We start from the raw sequence: 10,155 nt of genomic DNA, 5'->3' as shown, positions 1-10,155 counted from the left end.
CTCTTTCACAGTATTCTTTGCGTCAGTTAAAACAATTAGTATATATTATCTTACTAGGGAAACATCAAGGTTCCCTAGATGAGCAAAACAGGAAAGCAGCACCTCTTTCAGAATTCTGGCTTAATAGGGTTTATCTCTCTGAGTGTGCTTTACATTATAAAAGATTCCTACCTTACATTATATTTATAATTCCATGGATTTATAATTCCATCAGTGACCTGTTAAAACTATCTAAAACTAGGTATTTTTGGAATGCCAAAGCTTCATTTTGACTCTGATTTTACCCATAAAATACCTTTTTATTAAGCCAAAGTACCACTCTATTATTTTTCTTACTTCTGTCTGGCTTTGGATTATGCCTGGACACATGTAGATTCCGTTCCCTGATACCCACTCCCTTACTGTTCCCAGAGTAATCCAAGTTTAAGTTTTTGTCAAGTACAAAATCCCTGAGATCCTAGAGTCAGCTCTTGGCAAAGGAATACTTAATTCCAGCTAGCAAAAAAAAACCAAAAGGGAGCCAAGCACTTCAAGAGAAAAGTTCTTAATTCTATCTCTTGACGTTTTCACTTTTAGTACAAGTTTTCGGAGTATAGGAAGCCTAGGATATCTTTTCTTTCTCCTGGCAATTTGTAGATATTTTCAGCATGATACATTCAACCTCTCAAGAAGAATGCTCCCCTGCTGCAAGCTCTGAGGTGAGAAGAAAACCCAAGGCCAGAGGTGATAAGACATGTTTCTTCTATGTCAATTTTATGAATACCAATTATGACTCATTATGTCTAACTACTAAAAAGATAGGTAGAACAGAATTAAAGCAATAATTGCTTAAAAAATGCAAAGGAAGGGGCTTCCCTAGTGGCGCAGTGGTTGAGAATCTGCCTGCCAATGCAGCAGACACGGGTTCGAGCCCTGGTCTGGGAAGATCCCACATGCCGCGGAGCAACTAGGCCCGTGAGCCACAATTACTGAGCCTGCGCGTCTGGAGCTTGTGCTCCGCAACGTGAGGCCGCGACAGTGAGAGGCCCGCACGCCGCGATGAAGAGTGGCCCCCGCTCGCTGCAACTACAGAAAGCCCATGCACAGAAACGAAGATCCAACACAGGCAAAAACAAATAAATAAATAAAATTTAAGAAAAAATGCAAAGAAAAAAAGTATTAAAGATATAGCCCCTCTTAGGGGTAGGGAGAGGGGGAGAATAAAGAGCAATTCTAAAAAATAAATACAGCACTGGTATTATCACAGAGTGTATTATAAACTAATAACATCACAAATTTATTATTTTGTCTCATGTAATAATAACAACCCTTTACATTTAACTTTCATGTAGCTATATAGAGGAGGTATCAAGTGTAATTTGCACTTCAAAGATAGATTTATTACACAAAAAATATTTACCAATTTTGAAGAAATTACTGGAATATATTTAATATTGCAAAAAAAGAAAAATAGGTAATCTACATTAAGTATTCTTGAATATTCAATGGCCTGCATTTATTCTTTAAGATAGCATCACTGTGTAGGTATCAAAATTACAATGCACACAAACCCACTCATCAATAAATTTCACTTGCACACAGGAAAAAATTAGACATAATCATGTTCTTTGATGAATACTACTCGTGACTGACTTTTAATGGACCTCTCTACCTCTCAGTTTCCTTACCTGTGCTCTGGGCACAATAATATTGTTCTATTCACTTCATACGATTATTGCAAGATAAATGATATGTCAAGAGGTCAGTATAATGCATAGTAAATTGTAAGTGCTCAATAAAATAGCTACTACAAAAAATACATGCTTGTTAGTACTATCATTACACTTAGGTTATATAAATTTGACATTGTTTTGGTTTATTATTTTAAGATAATTTTTATTGTTACATAAAATGCTACATGCCACAACATGGACACTGGCTACCCTTCACTCCAACTTTCTTGGTTGTCTTACTTCCCCCATTTGGACCAGGCTCAGGCCTGGTCCAAGACCACCAACTTGGACTAAACTGTGCAGTGTAAACCTGGCTCTGGCCAGGCTCCACTTTACTGCACTCAGTTTTTATAGCTTTGCATTCACTATTCTTTCATGAAGGGTCTTTGGTATAGTATTTCCCTTTTGGCCCTGTTGATCACCTGGCGCTAGGCCCTGAGGCACTTAATCTGGCCTGCCCAACACTCTCTCAACTGTCACAACATGGAAGGTTTCAAAGACAGGGAAATCTATCTGCTTCTGGCATGGGCCCTGAAATTATCATCCCATAATCACTTCTTTGAGTTACGGCACAGCAAGACTACTACTCAAATCTGTTATCTGAAGAAATTTTGCCTAAGCATATTTAGTCAAATCAGATCAAGGTATTTTTCCATAAGGAAACAAATGAAGGTCCAGAACTGTGTGGTTCCCAATGGGCACAGTTACCCTCTCTAGGGTGAAACAGGAGGGAGGGGGGCAGGGCACAACCTTTAAAAGAATAAAAGAGCCATGGGACATGACAAAGACTGGTTAGAACCAACTGGGTCCAAGATGGAGGAAGATTTGACTCCCAAAGGACCCAGAGCCTCCATTATATGCTCACTGTAATACATTAGCATATGCGAAATGACACATCGAACAGAGCCCAGGACAGTTCTGAGGCTAACTGTAAAAGGCTAAAAAGTGGGCGGTGGCCAAATTCCTGGACATCTCTGCCCCTTCCCCAAAATAATTGGAATAATCCTTCCACTCATTAGCCTATGAAATTATCCAGCCCATAAAAACTAACCATACCAGACTTCCCTGGTGGTGCAGTGGTTAAGAATCTGCCTGCCAATGCAGGGGACACGGGTTCGAGCCCTGCTCCGGGAAGATGCCACATGCCGCGGAGCAACTAAGCCTGTGCGCCACGGCTAACGAGCCTGTGCTCTAGAGCCCACGAGCCACAACTACTGAAGCCTGCGCACCTAGAGCCTGTGCTCCGCGACAAGAGAAGCCTCTGCAATGAGAAGCCTGCACACCATAGGAAGAGTAGCCCCCACTCACTGCAACTGAGAAAGCCCACGTGCAGCAACGAAGACCCGATGCAGCCAAAAATAAACAAACAAATAAATTTACATTAAAAAAACCAAAAAACAAAACTAACCACACCATATTTCGAGGCCTCTTGCCTTCTGAGATGGCCCACACTCTGTGGAATGTGTTTCTCTCTAAATAAATCTGATTCTTACCTAGCACTTCGTCTCCGAATTCTTTCGTGACCAAGAAAGAAGCTTAAATTCACTGGGAACAAGGGCACTTTGGAAATTTGTGATGACGTTTTTATTTTTAATTTTTATTTTTTTAGCACTAAACGAGCACCAAGTTTTATTTACATTTCACTATTATTTTCTCCTGAAGTGTGGGATCAACCCCATCCATCAGTAAACTAGAATCAGTGCCTGCTTCAGTCTTTAGTTATTTGAAATTAAGACTCTGAAACTTCCTGTTACAAGCACGGCAAACAAACACCAGACAGAAGGAGATGACAATTTGACAATGGTGGGATGAAGGAAATGATCCCTCAGTGTTTCTGGGCTTCACAAAGAAGGATCAAGTTAGCCATTTCCAAACATCCCTGGGGATACAGAATGGATGGCTCAGCAGAATTCTTCCTCCTTCTAGGGCCACTTCCTTAAGTGCCTTAATCTATATGATATTACTCTGCAGGGATGTGCTGCAGATTTTCAATTTCTTCTTTGTACTCCCCCTTCAAGTGTAAAATAGCAGCTTCATATTCTGCTTAGTGTACTTCAATCCCAGTTTTTCTTCTGTGCCTTGTTTTTGAGGGTGGTCAGACTGCCTGGAGTCTGCCAGGAGTCCTATCATCCTGCTCAGTGAGGCTGTGGTCGGGCTTCATCCTGATCACCATCCTCTGTATCCTCATTTTCCACATCTTCAAAATGGAGTTATGAGGTCAAATGAAAAACAAAGCCGAGACCTCCTTAGGCCATCTCCTTCGATTTCAGTTTTATAGCATCTTCTCTGCCTTCTTGCTGTGGCCTGTGATGATGTTTTTAGTTGGAGTGACTGGGACAGTCAAATGGCATTAAGTAGGCACAGGTTAAGGATTCTAGAGTTCCTACACTACTCTAGAAAAAATCATCCCATGTCCCACATGACTTCTGAATGTCCTACCAGACATACATGTAGACTAAATTCTTTTTTTAAGTATTTGAGTTTGGAATCTAATGATATATAAACACAAAGTATTTTTTTGACATGGCTCAGCTCATGCTGAATTTTCCATCATGTAACTACTGACTAGATCGAAAGAATGTTATACTTTCCTTTGTTCAAAGCTTTACTGAATACCACTGTTCACCATTTCAGATTACTTGCCAAGGGCATTGTCATATACAGTATGGGATGAGGAGTTGCCATGATATAACACATATATTAATCTGCATTTATAGGTATGCCATTCCTTCATGTCTGTGTGTGTACATATGTGTGTATATATAGATTACGTATCTCTATATGTATATGTATGTACATGTACAACCTATGTTACAATGTCAAATACAAAGAAAAAGTTTTCAATATTTAGTTGAATATTTGAAATGGGGTCTTACAGCTTTGTCCAAAATCGAATAGCTACCAATGTACCTATTATGCCTCAAACATTTTTTTCTAATGAAGCAATCACACTGTTAAATTGAGCATTACAAAGATATAGTAATTTTTTACACTAACGTTCACCTGAACGCTCTGCTCTTCCATTTCCCCATGTTTTTAATTTCTGATCTTATGAAAATTATTAAATACAAAATTATCTATTATAAGCACTTCTTATAACTGACTACTTTATTATGTTTTCTATCATAGTTGTACCCAAGTTGTAAACAAATCAAAATACTTTATTACAAATTAGTTTCCTTTTATGTCTCCCTTATATTAGTGAGAAAACTGTATTGATTTTTAAAAATTGTTTGTGTAGGTAAGTTATATTCTCTACAAATTTTATTTCAGTAAAGAAAAGGGGGTGCTACAGAATATTTGTCATAAAAAAATACCAGTATGTCTTACAGAGTTGAGAACCACAGATCTGGAAAAGAGTTATACTAGCCTCCTTTCCCATTCTTAAGTTAAAAATCACTCAGCACGTTGTCTTTGTCCATTGTAGGAAATAATTAAAAGTCTGGGTTTCTAGCTGTGTAATATTGGCAAAGTTACTTTATTTCTCTGGACCATTGTTTCCTCATCTGTAAAATGGGGATAATAATATCCATTCATAGGGTCGATTTCAAGATTAAATGAATTAATCTATATATATAATATCTGCAACAGTGCTTGGCACATAATAATTGTTCAGTAAGCACTAGGTATTATTTTTGTTGTTATATTCCAGGCCTAGAATGTTTTTTCTTTGCTTTCTTACTACAAAAAATACCACTCATCGGAATGAAAATACTGATCAGTGGAAAAAGATGTAGGAAGTGCAGACATGGCTTCTTTTTCTGGAGAGGTGAGAACTTTAGAAGAACATACAATTGCTGAGAGTGATATACATTTCTGATCAGTAGGAAAATTTGTACTGGATGAAATGTTTAGGAAATTATGAGGGGAGGGGAACAATATTAACGTTTAATGCCAAGTTTGACTACTATCAGTACTTTGACTTATTCTTCCCTGATTTCCCCAGTTAGAACTTACCATTCTTTCTATGACCCTTTGTCCTTACCCATAATTTGTACAATAACTCTGGCTTATAAAATAATTTCATCTATGTCTGTTCCTCCAACTTGGCCATAAACTTCACAGGTAAGAATCATACTGAAGACTAATTTTGTCTCCTATTAATACCTGGTAAATTGTCAATATATATCTACATTTATTACTAGGTCTTATGTATAGTCATTTTTAATCAATGAGGCCTTTGACAAGTCCTCTAACTTCTCTAAGCCTCATTTCTTCATGTTTAAAAATGAGAGTATTAATATCTGCACTTCTTCTTCTTTTTTTTTTTTTTGCTGCACAGCACGGCTTGTGGGATCTCAGTTCACTGACCAGGGATTGGACCTGGGCCCCGGCAGTGAAAGCCTGGAATCCTAACCACTAGGCCACCAGGGAACTCCCTCTGCACTCCTTATTTCTTAACAGTTCAGGAGAAACATGAAATAACATAAGGAATGATATTTTGAAAATGTAACAGAATTCATAACTTTAGAGTGATATTACTGCTAATATATCAATGATTATTTTTCTACAAATGTTTCATTTATTACATTGTTTAGAGTAATTTCATCATGTCCAGAAATAATTGTTTTAAATAAAACAGTTTATTTCTAATTTTAATGAAAACTAAAGAGCAAATGAATCTACATAAAAAATTTTACATTATATTAATGTTTGATGAAATATATCTATTCGAATAAGTAAAGGAACCTCCTTGGCAGTCAGCTAATGCCTGACAAAGATTAACAAACTGGAATATTATGCTAGTTATTTATTTCACTGATGACTTCATACTTACTTGGCACTTCAAGCACATTAAACACAGCTTCTTAGCCTGCCAAAATGATAGATTATACTGCTGTGCATTCTTTTTTATCATCATGGCTATTTTCAGTGTGTGAGTGTGTGTGAGTGTGAGAGAGCGAGTGTGAGTGTGTATGTGTATATACCTGTGTGTATTAATATCTTTGAGATGTCTTAAGAACCTCTAGTGATGACATACAGCCATCTAATTTTGAGAAGGCTCATTTCACGAAATATCCAATGTATCAAAATCAAGACTTTTAAAAATACATATTTTTTTAAACATAAGTTTTTAAGGTGCAAAGGGAAAAAATGCTCCTTTCCCCTCCAATTAAATCCTTTTCCTTAACCTTGGTCACATGTTAAAAGGTTTTCTTGACATTTCGCCTGGATTTATAACATATGCAATACCTATATTTATAAGTATGTTCTGTAATTGAAAACATATATTTTTTCCCCTCATTTCACAGCAGTTTAAATGATTAACAAAGATATTAAGGCATCCTGTCCATTGACAAACTATGGAATTTTAAATGCAAACACTACAGACAAATTTGGTATAGATGATTCATCCTTATACACTGTAGTTGGCTTAAAATACATGTGTATTTTTGATAAGCCAAAGGAACTACCTTAAGACTGTGATCACTATTATTTGGCTTGTAGGCTGTTTCTGTTTCCTATCAAGCAAACAGTATTAACTTGATTATACAAGTCTTTTTAAAGTTCCCAAATTGCTTGATCTGTATTCCAAATCAAAAGCTGAATGGTCCAGAACCCAATGTCATAGAAAAGACCCAAATGGAGGTGGGAATCTTCTCTGACTAGAAAGTTTTATAACTGAATGTGATTAAATAGTGTTAATTATCTGTAGTACTCAGAGAATAAGATGGTATATATCAGAGATAATCCTGATATTTTTATTTGAGACATATATAGAAGTAGATACTTCCCTATTTGGTTCTGGATTATAATTCAGTTGATACACTGTAAATTATCCTTAACAGTTAATCTTAGAAATTACAGAAATAATATACAAGGAAATTTTGGTTAATTCTAAAAAATCTTTTAGATAGATAGCTATACAGACACTGGGAGTTCACTTTATGTGCTTTGAAAGAAAAACTGAACTGAGGTGAAATAGAGAAAGTTTAAAAAAAAAAAGAGCCCCAATTTTCTTTTTCAAAGACCTCTGTTATTCACCAATTTACTCTCAGTATAATCTGGAATATGAAATTCCCACATTATTTCTTTTTCTGACACCATTTTTAGAGAGAGCATTTGTAATGTATGATTTTGTCTTATTTCAGTGCTGTAAGTATGATGATAAATTCTTTCAGTCTACCTTGCAGTCAGGACTATTATCATTTCTGCATACTTCCTCAACGTTGGTGTGAAACTAAACCAAACACTGTATTTTTTTTAATGAAAATGTCACAGACAAATGTAATTTCATATGTGAGTTTGGGTTAATTATATATTGTCACATAAACCAAGAAATACATGGACTTCATGTGTTTTTTCCCACAGATGAAATACTTCCTAGTTCACTACCATCTGTTCAAAATATTTATTTTTATTTTCATGTACTACTATGGGCAATGAAGTCATTCTTTTTTGTGACTTAACTATGATAGGTAATGAAATTATCTTTGTTTTTTTGGGGGGGTTCCAGTGAACATTAATGAAACTATGGTCTTTGGATAGCTACATAAAAATAATCAATTAGGAAACATAAGAATAAGTAATTTCCAAAATAAGTGACTAGCTCAGATTTTTTATATCATAAATATATACCTATTGCAAATACTCAGACAAAAGGAAGAACAGTTTCACAGTAGGGTGGGGGTGCCCACTCAGTGGGAAGAGGAAATATCTCTTTGGTCCTCTTTTTTAACCCTACATTCTATAGCTAAAGAAAAAAGGTTCGGGGAAATTAAATGACTAGGCTATAACAACAATGAATATGCAGAAAAACTGGGCTATTTCCATTTTGGAAAAAAAGTACAGAAGATTTGGAATTCAAATACCAATTCCTATAATATTTCTAAACTCAAGGAAAGAAAACGCTGGTGATGGATAACTCCACAGTTATAAAAATGCTGTGGTAATATTCCATTCACTGAATACAAAATTTAATTGCTTAGTTACTTCTTTTAAGACTAGACCACCAACAAGAAGTAAATGAGAGCAAAACAAGAAAGGCACTCAAATACAGCAATATTTTTCTAATATGTAAATGGTCTTAAAATGTCTATATGTAGATAAACATCTATTTTCAGACAAGAAGTCTCAAGACCATTTCAATAGGTAAATATTTAAAACAATGTAAAATTAATGTCCTATGAATTAAGCACACAATCCCTACCCCTACCCCATAAAACAAATGGAAAGGACATACAAAGGATTCGCCCCACCACTACTACCACCAACATAACTCAATAACATACTCAATATAAACCTATCTCTTCTGTCTTATTGATTTCTAAAATCACACTCAGCCTAAATGTTCACTTTTTTCTTTAGAAGATAATGTCAGTACCTGATAAAATGTAGTAACAAGCACTGTGTAATCTATATAAATGACCTATGTATAAATGTTTTTATGGTAATTACGATCCCAGTTTTCAGTAATTTAATTTTTCTGTAATATTTCTAAGTATTAAAACATTACTGTTTTTCTTGGTGTTACACTATTTTTCCATTATTTTAACAAATCTGAAATGTGATTCATGTTTTGAGATGTTTCCAGAAAGTTATATTTTGCATTGAAATCCAACAACAAAAAGTAGTTTGGCCACAAACAAAACTCCTCTCTCTAATCTTAAAACCCTTTTAAGGTATTATTATTTTAAGTCTCAATTTCCAGTTATTAGGTTATTGTGTTACCAGTGAGGTAGTTATTGTGTTACTAGTTTGAATTTCCTCCAGAGCCAGTGGGGTCCTATTTACTTCCAGAGGTCTCTGAAAAAGTCATCTTAGAATTGAAGGAGAGATTGCGAAAAATGGTAATAAGAGGTGTGTTGGGGGTGTCATAACAAAATACCACAGACTGGGTGGCTTAAACAACAGGAAGTTATTTTCTCACAGTTATAGAGGGTAAAAGTCCAAGATCAAGGTGACAGCATGTTTGGTTTCTGATGAGAGCTCTCTTCCTGTCTTGTAAACAGCCACCTTCTCACTTTGTCCTCACATGGCAGGGTGGGGGTGGGGATCAGAGGAGAGCAAGTTCTCTGGTGTCTCTTCTTGTAAGGGCACTAATCCCATCATGAGGGTCCCACCCTTATTACCTCATCTAAACCTAATCATCTCTCAAAGGACCCACCTCCAAATACCATTGCTTGGGGGATTAGGACTTCAATATATGAATTGGGGGGTGGGAGGGAGACAAATTCAGTCAAGAGCAAGGGGATGAAGAGAGACAAGCACAGGCTTCAAGCCTAGTTCCAGCAATTCCCAGGATCCTGAAGACTTTCCTTCCTCCAGAGCTAGATTTCCACTCCACTACTCCCCTCTGTTTTTTTTTTTTCCTCTTCCAGGGTCAAATCCACTTTCCTAGGGCCTGACCACTCCTTCTTTAAGATAATTTATTTTAACCAGGACTTCCTCTCTCAATCATCCCACAGGAAAGAGACAAACTAGAAAAAGCAAGAAATGTCCT

General features: G+C 36.2%; 1 protein-coding gene across 1 annotated transcript in view; it reads right to left on the bottom strand.

Annotated features, from left to right (window-relative positions):
- Positions 1-10,155, bottom strand: part of RSRC1 (arginine and serine rich coiled-coil 1) — a gene marked incomplete at its 5' end in the record, with an annotated part of 333,988 nt that overhangs the window by 137,870 nt on the left and 185,963 nt on the right. The gene's annotated exons all lie outside the window — the stretch shown is intronic.

Source organism: Lipotes vexillifer, unplaced genomic scaffold (genome assembly GCF_000442215.2).
Source record: "Lipotes vexillifer unplaced genomic scaffold, Lipotes_vexillifer_v1.1 scaffold641, whole genome shotgun sequence".
Taxonomy (NCBI): Eukaryota; Metazoa; Chordata; class Mammalia; order Artiodactyla; family Lipotidae; genus Lipotes; species Lipotes vexillifer.
Note: the sequence above shows the minus strand (reverse complement) of the source record. Positions and strands in the feature narration are given on the sequence as shown.